General features: G+C 40.9%; 1 long non-coding RNA gene across 1 annotated transcript; it reads left to right on the top strand.

Annotated features, from left to right (window-relative positions):
- Positions 1-4,231: 4,231 nt before the first annotated feature.
- Positions 4,232-5,544, top strand: LOC145453480 (uncharacterized). The gene is made up of 2 exons (XR_013919794.1): positions 4,232-4,317; positions 5,288-5,544. It is a non-coding gene; the product is annotated as an uncharacterized LOC145453480 (long non-coding RNA).
- The last annotated feature ends 3,730 nt before the right edge of the window (positions 5,545-9,274 follow it).

Raw genomic sequence — 9,274 nt, forward strand, 5'->3', positions numbered from 1 at the left:
ACGAGTTCTGCTTAGCTGATTGGTCATGCAACGGAAATTTATTAATGTTTGGGTTGCTACATACGTCCGTAAATGTCCGGAATTTCAGTGTAATTAAATTCAATTTCCAGGTTTTTCGAAATCAGTAATTTTATATAATTTATGAAAATCTGCATAGCTCCGACAGTCATCGAACATGTCCACATTCAAATCAAAATACACACAATTTATACTGAATCAATACCATAGTCAGATCAAGATTACAGGACTACAGCCTGACTTATCGATCTCGCCTTCAACCACATTTTTTATCACCTGATAATGAATCTGAATGCGAATGCATAATTGTAAAAGACCTCCATCTGTAGTTTATCATTATCACGCACGATTCAACAATGCTGAAGAGACTTTATTACACGTCTGTCCGCCGAAGCGGTCAGTCGCAAAAGCGGAGGTGAAAGCACGATGCGACGATACTACAACTGACGTAAGGAGCAGTATAGAACACAGCTGCTACACTATTCCGATCGAACTTGGGAAGTGCCAATAGCAGCAGCCTCACAAAATACCATAAAAAGGTTGAAAATCATCAACAAAACCGCAAACACGAGCATGACCGCACCACATTAGCAGAACACTAGCCCCAAACTAACATCAATGAACAAATTCCCCAAACTAAAACCCTAACAACGCCGCGCCACATCACGGGGAGAATTACCGGACCGGGAGAGACACAAGCTCCATCTCTTCCACGCGCGCTTACATCAGTTCCGCCAGTGAAACAGTTATTATGAAGTGAAGCAGCCATGCAGTCAAGTCTTCAAACTTCTCATATTGATGCAAAACTGCTTCTTCAATCGGTTCAGATAGCCAATGCCGTAATCGAATTTCCGCCAATCTTTCAGCATACCGTTACTGTCCAGGAATCTTGAGAATCGCAGCCAAATTAATGAAGTAACGGTTTTAGCGTGCTCGGCATTGTAAAAACCTCCGTCTATACTTGATCACATACGATTCAACAAAGCTGCAGAGACTTTACTACAAGTCCGTCCGCCAAAGAGGCCAAAAGCAAAAGAGGAAGTGAAAGCACGATGAAATGAATTCAGAGATGGGCGGATTCCAGATTTGGGGAATTTGTATCCGTCCTGATCCAACAGTCAAACAGGATTTCGGAGTCCGACAGCTGAGTAACAAAATTAGGATCCGAAAAAAATCATGCTATCGCTTTAGTGCTATTTCACATAAATATAGCCTGCAAAACAGATATGAATATTATAATCAAAAAATTAGTATCAACAAATGCCTTACAAGGGTTTATATATATTACATTTCAAATCAATAATCTTAGGTACGGTATATATTTTGAATATGCATGCAAGTGGTAGGAACTAGACAGGGAAAATAAGATAAAAAGACTGCGAGAACAGAGAAAGCAATATTAGTTGCTTTACGGAGAGAGTTAACATAAGTAACCCAGGCATGCCATGATGCATTGCTGATGCCAACAACAACATTAAATACTGTGTTACTGGGACTTGGCCAAGACCACTAGGCCTCCTACCATAATACTCCTGAATATTGATACTAAATTTTCACAAGAAGTAAGCAGTCACAGAACAGCCATGTATCAAACAAAATCGATGAATCAATCAAAATTATCACTTGATAAAGCAGCACAGCAATGAATAGGAAATATAAATATTAGTATATAACTAGCATGATGATGTGCACAATCAATCAGAGAGTACCGGTAGTACTTTAGTTCCAGTGTGTTTCCGAAATCATAAACATGACCAATTGACCATGCCAGCATATATTCATACATTACCTCACCACACAATCATTCCAAATGACAGTAGAAATCAGAACCACCAGTTACGGTACCTGTGCTTGTGCAACAACACGGACACCTCGCTCTTATGTCATCCTGGCAACTGATATCAAGCAAACTAATGACTGATGAACAGGCAGTATAAGAATCAATGTCTGACGAACAACTGATTTCGAAAACAAACAATTCTGCAGCTCGCTTGCAGGAACCTGCCGTCGTCCTCGTTCAGCATTCATCATCACATCACTGCACACTGTGCACAGAAACTTCATTATGTTGCTTACGAATTTCAAAGACGTGACTGGTATCAGCGGTTTCAACGTTGTCATATATTCCCGAGACCAGCCTGGGCTTGATCCATAGCATTGAATGCATTTAACTACGAAAATAATATCAAATAATATATACTAAATTAACGCAACGCATCAGTTACTTGCGCGGCGATTCCATGAAGTCAGCTGAGTTTTCGCGGGAGCCACATTCCCAAGGGAAACCCCGTTCAACCATCGAGTTTCACAAACACCGATTTGCTTATGGTTCGACTTATATCTTACTAACCTATTCAGTCAATTTCAAGTCTGTACTCAATAATGATAGTTATAATATTTATTTAGTGTACTAAGTAGTAAGTCGAACACAAAAAGCGAAGATTCTAATATCTCATGCTGACTGATCAGCCATGTCGGTTACGCTTTAATTAATCAGCGGCCGAGCCTCGAAGCAGACAGATCGAAGAGACCGCGTTGGCGGCGCATGTCTTCTCCTTTTGAAGTTCATTATGAAGCGAATTCTTATGAGTTGTGCTTATTCTTACTACACAGGCAATAGTTGTACGTTTTTAAATATGAACCGCTACTTCCTGTTAAGGAATGCGGTATGAACGCATTCTTTTCTCGCTAGCATAAACCCGTATATAGTTGCTCAACTGTTCCTGTCGTTGTCGGCTGTCTGACGATCGGCCGCCATATTTGAGAATGGAGATTACATTACGCCACGTGAAGAAATGGAAGGTGAGACGATAATGGACTAATGAATGAATTTTCATGCTTCAAACTTGCCTTTTCAAATTTACATGCTTAAGTCAGAGTCAGCTTTGTTTCAGTTCAATTGAAATAATTGTTTGAAAATTTTAGAAGTAACTGCAATTTATGGCCATTTTCTAATATGAAACCATGCTATATAGTAGATCCAGTAGGGAATTGGTGTACGCAGCACAATTAGGCGACTGGCAGGGTGACTATCACTAGTAGCTGGGGCTGGGCACAATGATTCCAGTACCCAAACCTCTGAATCTAGTATATTAATTCTTATGATTCGAGTCGAGTAGTAAAATACGATATTTTCGAGTACCGGTACTGATATTACGCTTTTCTCCACTGAAAGTTGATTTATACCCGAGAATTATAGTTTCGATACTAATTTTCACAGTTGAAGCCTTAAACCTTGATTGGCGGTATCGTAGCATACGAAACCTATAGTACAAAAGCTACCAAGGTTACTGGACGTAGCATATTTCCGAAGTCATGATCATCCAACAGCATTGTCACCAAGTCGAATGAAATTGGTGAAGTCGAAAAATACCAAAGCATTTTATATGTGATGGATAAAAGGCATTAAATTCTTGGTGGTAGCATAAACGGTACATATTTCAACTTTGACATCTTACATTCTGTTATGACGCCATAATGAGTGATACTTGATTACTTGACCCGACTCGCAGCATATTACGTGATTCAGAATTGAATCACTCAGGTACTCGATTTTGCCCAGCCCTACTAGTAGCATGGAAAGTTCGACTGGCTCACCAAGGCAAAGTAAAGCCTATAAATTTAAATCTGCTCATTTTTTGCTGCTTCACCTGTTGAAAAAATGATTTGAGGTTCGGTTTCACAAATTTATTCTTCTAATGATTGTTTTTATTCTGTTTCAATGCATATTTCAAATTTCGACTGCTTTGCAGAAAACGGTTTCGTCTTCTGTCCCCGAAGACGAGATGAGCATGATTTCCCCTCAACGCAGAATTGGTTGAAAATATGATTGATAGGATGAAGCGCAGTAGCTGACATCGATGTCCCGAAGACAAAATGATGGATTGTGATTGGTATGTTTTTCTCTTTCTGCTATTATATCTTTTACTTTTGGTGTAATAAAGCTGTTGATTTTGACATAAGCATTGATCTCTTCAAATATTTGTATTGAGTAGGTAATTTCCATCTATTCACCCTCTCATGATATAGGCCTATAAAGCGTTCTTCAGTCATGTTGCAATTGCACGGCATCAATTTTCGCACTGTTTTTAATCCATACTAATCCGTCATTACGACGCGACGCGTTGACGCACTCCACTCTGCTGTATTGTAATGAGTTGATGTTGACCTGTATGTATTCAGTGGTCAACTTGGACTTATAATATATTTTATTTTACAGCATCTCAAAATCTAGACCGGATTGTTTCTATACCTACAATTTTTTATGAAGGATGTGGCAATTTCTTCCAGGTTCAACAGGTACGGATTTGTATAAATATTATAAGTACCTGTTTGCTTGAAATTTTGGATGGGAAAATCTATCCCACTACTGGCACAAAATCGAGCTTCAACTGTAGTCGAGTTGTGGAGATTCGGAGACGATTTTAAATACTGAAAATTACGTTTTATAATGTCAATTATTGAATTATAGTATCAATACATTTTTGTCAATGTGGTGTATTCAACCTTTTTTAGTGAGGAGCAAACCTAAAACCGGTGTTACAAGCCCATGCTCCCTTTTCAGCTCGGTCCCACAACCCGTAGTTCTAACTCTGGGTCCGTGAAGCACATCTTTATGGTGTTTGCAGACCTCTAAATTTTAACCTGAATGGTAATATAATTTGTGGTTTTGTTAGCTCGGGTAAAGCATCACTTCGGATATTTCTAGGTTAGTACAGTGTAGAAGTAGTGATTTCAAATCCATGTCAAAGCTACTTCAAGAGGAAGTAGGAAATGAAGGGCTGCAAGGTACACAAGTAGTTTCAAAAAGTAGATGTCAATAGTTATCCGAGGTTGCTACTTCAAACTCGCCAAGATGTACCTTTGCAACTTGCAAAAAAAGGACTATTGACAAAAGGTGGATGGCGGTTGAACTATTATTGAGCATGATTTGAACTAAAACTTTAGGGGTGTCTGCACGGATGCCTTGCCTTGATGGTTAAGAAAAGGGGTCCGCACCAACAAAAAATTGAGAGCCACTCTACTAAAGGTTACTGTTCACATTAGCTGATGACTCAAAATGGTCATCACTTCCACCTGGCCAAGTCCGCATATACATTGGCCTATTTGCTATTTGATATCATATGTTGACTGAAAATAGGATCCGCAGTGCCCTGCTGCCGGTATATTTTTAAGCTGATTACTGAAATAACATCAATGTGTGTGTGTGTGTGTGTTAAGTGTATGTTTGACCTGATGCTTCTTTCACATAATAATATATTTCTTCAAGACACCCACATCCGCGTGTCCTACAATTTGCTACGATACAATGAAGAAAGAGTGGACCGTCTGGTTTGATGTTGAAAAGGTGAAGAATATCGAGAGCTTCCATGAGGCATTTGCAGTGATGCAAGAAATTCATTGGATCTTCGAAATGCAGTTTCTGACTGTCATTTCAGTTTTTCTGGCGCGTTTCATCAGTACTGCAGCTTATGCCAAACTGGATCACATTCGTGACTAATTTGCAAATAAAGTCATTGGAATGAAGGTGATTTAGTGTTTTGTGGAGGCTTAAAGTGTGGTTATATGCTGGGATATCCGGGTAGCATGAAGCGGAATCCGGATAGGGCAAGGTGGAAAGTTGCCCACCTTATGATGAGGTGGGAAAATAACCACCAGGTGAAATAAGGTGGAAAAATTTCCCTCCTCTTTTGAAGGTTTTTTTTGAAACACCTTAAAAGGTGGGCCCAGTTTTTAGAGTGTACCATATGATCAGGACGGAATACAAGAAAACGCATTGCTCAATCAAGTATGCCGGAACCCAATTGTGAAACAGCATTTCGCCGGCTATCCGACAGTCGTCGAGCATGTCCACATTATTCAAGTCGAAATACAACATACAAGCAATTTCTTCTGAATGAATGCTAGCCAGCCTTCAGGATTACCGGACCACGACCTAACATCGAGCTCGCCCCCCGGCCTCCTCCACATGCCACTCCATTTTGTCGCTTGCGTCTTATATTCTCTGCATTACTTTTAATTCAGTGTGCATGCCTCTTCTTTACTTCGCCTAGGCTAAGGTGGATGTCTGATATTAAAGGCCACTCCAAGCTGTTTCGGCACCTTCCTATCTGTTCACTGCATCGCAGTCTTGTGATGTTTTGAAACGATGAAAATATATTAATAAACCTGATTAACTGATTGTTTCTGTTATATTTGACATTGGAGGACGATGCTTGCAATTCAGTGAGGAAACCAGATAGCCCCAAATCGCGACAGGCTTGTCAAACGTCTAGTGAAGAAGTAGGGACCTGATTTCTCTATAGCAATGACATAAAATCGGTCATCAATAGTATTACAATACGCAATAGCTCTAACTTTCGTAGTAACAACCGAGCGAGATAGTGTAATGGTTATGCGTCCGGCTTCTAGAGCGGTAGGTCGTGGGTTCGATCCCCGGCCGGGTCACACCAAAGACTCGAAAATTGGTATACGCAGCTAGGATACGGATAGCTGACTGGGATATCGATCTCACCTATGACCTGGCCGACACAGGTTTTGTAATAGAAGAAGCAATATTTGGGCCTACGTTACTCAATATTCATTGAAGTGATTCGCGATGACCGCATGTCCTGGAAGAGTCACATTCAGTCGCAAGAAGAACAATTATCACGAAACTGTGGTCTGTTCTACTACAGCCTTATAAGAGACTACATACCGGTCTGGGTCCTTCTGATATCCTTTTTCCTATCGAAGTTACAATATGGCATCATCTGTTGGGGGCTGCCAGTAAAGCTGCACTGAAGCCGCTACAAAAACTACAACATCATGTCCTCCGTATTATAGCCAGGGGCCCAAAGGGACCAGGATGTGTGTCCAACAAATCACTGCTCAAAAAATTTGGTGTCCTAAATATAAAATATGATATGCGGAAACTAGTAATTGCAAAGTTTATGTAGCAGTTCCACTGCGGCCACTGCCCCGAACACTTCAATGACTTCTTTACCTTAATATTTCCTGATTGATTGATTGACCTCGGTATCAAAATGGTACGGTATGCAGTGGTGGCCCTACCAACGGGGGGGGGGGGCTGGGCGAGACTTACCGGGGGGGCCCTATAAGTATCTATCCGTAACCCAGACCCCCCTTTCGCATCGGTTATTGTAATATAGTTCAATGTATTTAAAACGTTTCCGTAAAAACCGCACAACCAGTCCTCTCGCCTTCGAGCCCGTTCTGTCGATCGCGTGACAGGAGCGTCGGGAGCACACACATAATAATTACGTTAATCACAATCACACTTCCCCTTGATCTAAAGATCACAAGGGAAACCAACACATAACGCAACGATGTAACTTCAAACGTGAAAATCAGGTGGAACAATTCTAAAACAGTGCATACATGAAACGGCAAACTTCCCCTTGGTCTGAAGATCGCACGGGAAGCCAAGTCAACGTGAGTGGAAACGAAAAAAACTAATACGCAGTGTACACATATCGATACATCAAATTGAAAGTTAAATTTCGATATATGCCTGGGATCTATTGACGGCGAGTCATTTGGTCTTCCTACCCCCGTGATCTATTGATCACTGAACCAAATTCAAAGCTTTTGAGTGTAACCCCGCAGTGAGCCTATATAAGACTGTCTAGCCAATTAGCCAATGGGCTAATTCTGAATAAATTAACACGATTCGTTTGTTATTAGAAGCACACAAAGTGGATCCCACAACTAAAACATACTGGCATACAAGAAACGAAAAACTGCGGTGTAGGTGTGCCTCAAACGATGGACGAAAGTGATGATAACTGGAATTTGTAGCATATACAGAATTTGTAGGCCTACTTGAAGGCTAAAACTTGCAAGGTATATGCATTATGCAATCATCACAAGGCATAAGCATTACGCGCGAACAAATCAAAATGTAAAAAAAAATCACTTATTCTTAGTACAGATACACTCAACATCTAGCCTACATAAAAATCAGTACAGATACACTCAACATCTAGCCCAGTGCTCTTCAACCGGGGTTGTCGTACACCCTAGGGTGTACCAGAATATTCAAAGGGTGTACCACTCGGATGGGGTGTACAGGGGTGTACCAGATCCACATTATGATGAACCGATGATACGATGACTATAGCTATCACAAAAATACGCCAGTTTATGCTTCAAAACAGAATGACTGGATGTGTAACAGGCAATGTGATGTCATAAGCAAATGTTTCTAATCATTCAACCTTTGGTAATGGACTTATTACTTCCTTTTCGAGTAGAGCAGGGTGGAGTTAGCATGTGTTCAGCATGCGATATCTGTCTGATGATTCTCGAGGAAACCACCGCTAAATCTCGGACATTTTGAATTTGTGCTTCCTGCGGCCAGCTTCTGAATAGTGCAGATTACATAGCCTACTTACGCAGCCACGGGGTCGAGTTTGCGAAACACTGCGTTAGATGGTGGTCCAGTAACCTCGAGCCCTTATTTGTATTATCATTTACTATACGTTGCAGCCTTGCTCAAATGTTCACCCTTATTTCGGCTACGTCAGGGGTGCTCAACCTGCGGACGTACGGCCTCATTCAGCCGCATAACCATAATTTTGCGATCTTCTCCACATATTTAAATTAGCGTGTGTTGGCGGCCGTCATTATGTAACCAATTGTTGCTGGTTCTAGTCTCGGCTCCGCCATGTTTCTATGCGTCGGAGATTTATCTAGGCTCCTCGTCGCCGACCCCCTGTTAACGTAGCGCCTTGAAAAGCCCAGAAGAAGAGTTAACCGAGCTTCAAAGTCAGCAGCAAAGTCCTGAAAGTGGACGCACGTTAGCGAGAGAGAATGAAGAATGGGAGTGCGCGTGCAAGCAAAAGTCGTCCTCATTACCCAAAGCAAAAATACTAAACTTTAGGAAATGCACTGTCGTGGCACACAAATTCTAAACAGGCGATTAGCACCACTGTCATTGTTGTGTAATAAAATATTATTAATAACAATACAGACAATCCTGGTGGGAGGCCAAGAAATAACAACATGCAACTAAGTGATTAATAGGAACCGCAAGATGCATCATCATTAATATTGTACCCAATATTTTCGAAAACACCCTCCATCAGCTCTACGGGTTAATCTGATCACGTGAGCTGAGACTTAATAAATTTTCGACAATAATATGTGAAACTACCAACATTTTCGATGAAATCCATTCAAGGGGCAAAATTTGCGCGCTCTGCGCGACTACACACATAATCCTAGTGTCTTTTCTTGACATTTATACTCACAA

The sequence above is a fragment of the Botryllus schlosseri genome, chromosome 13 (assembly GCF_051294905.1).
Source record: "Botryllus schlosseri isolate E-star chromosome 13, Bs_hap1, whole genome shotgun sequence".
NCBI lineage: Eukaryota > Metazoa > Chordata > Ascidiacea > Stolidobranchia > Styelidae > Botryllus > Botryllus schlosseri.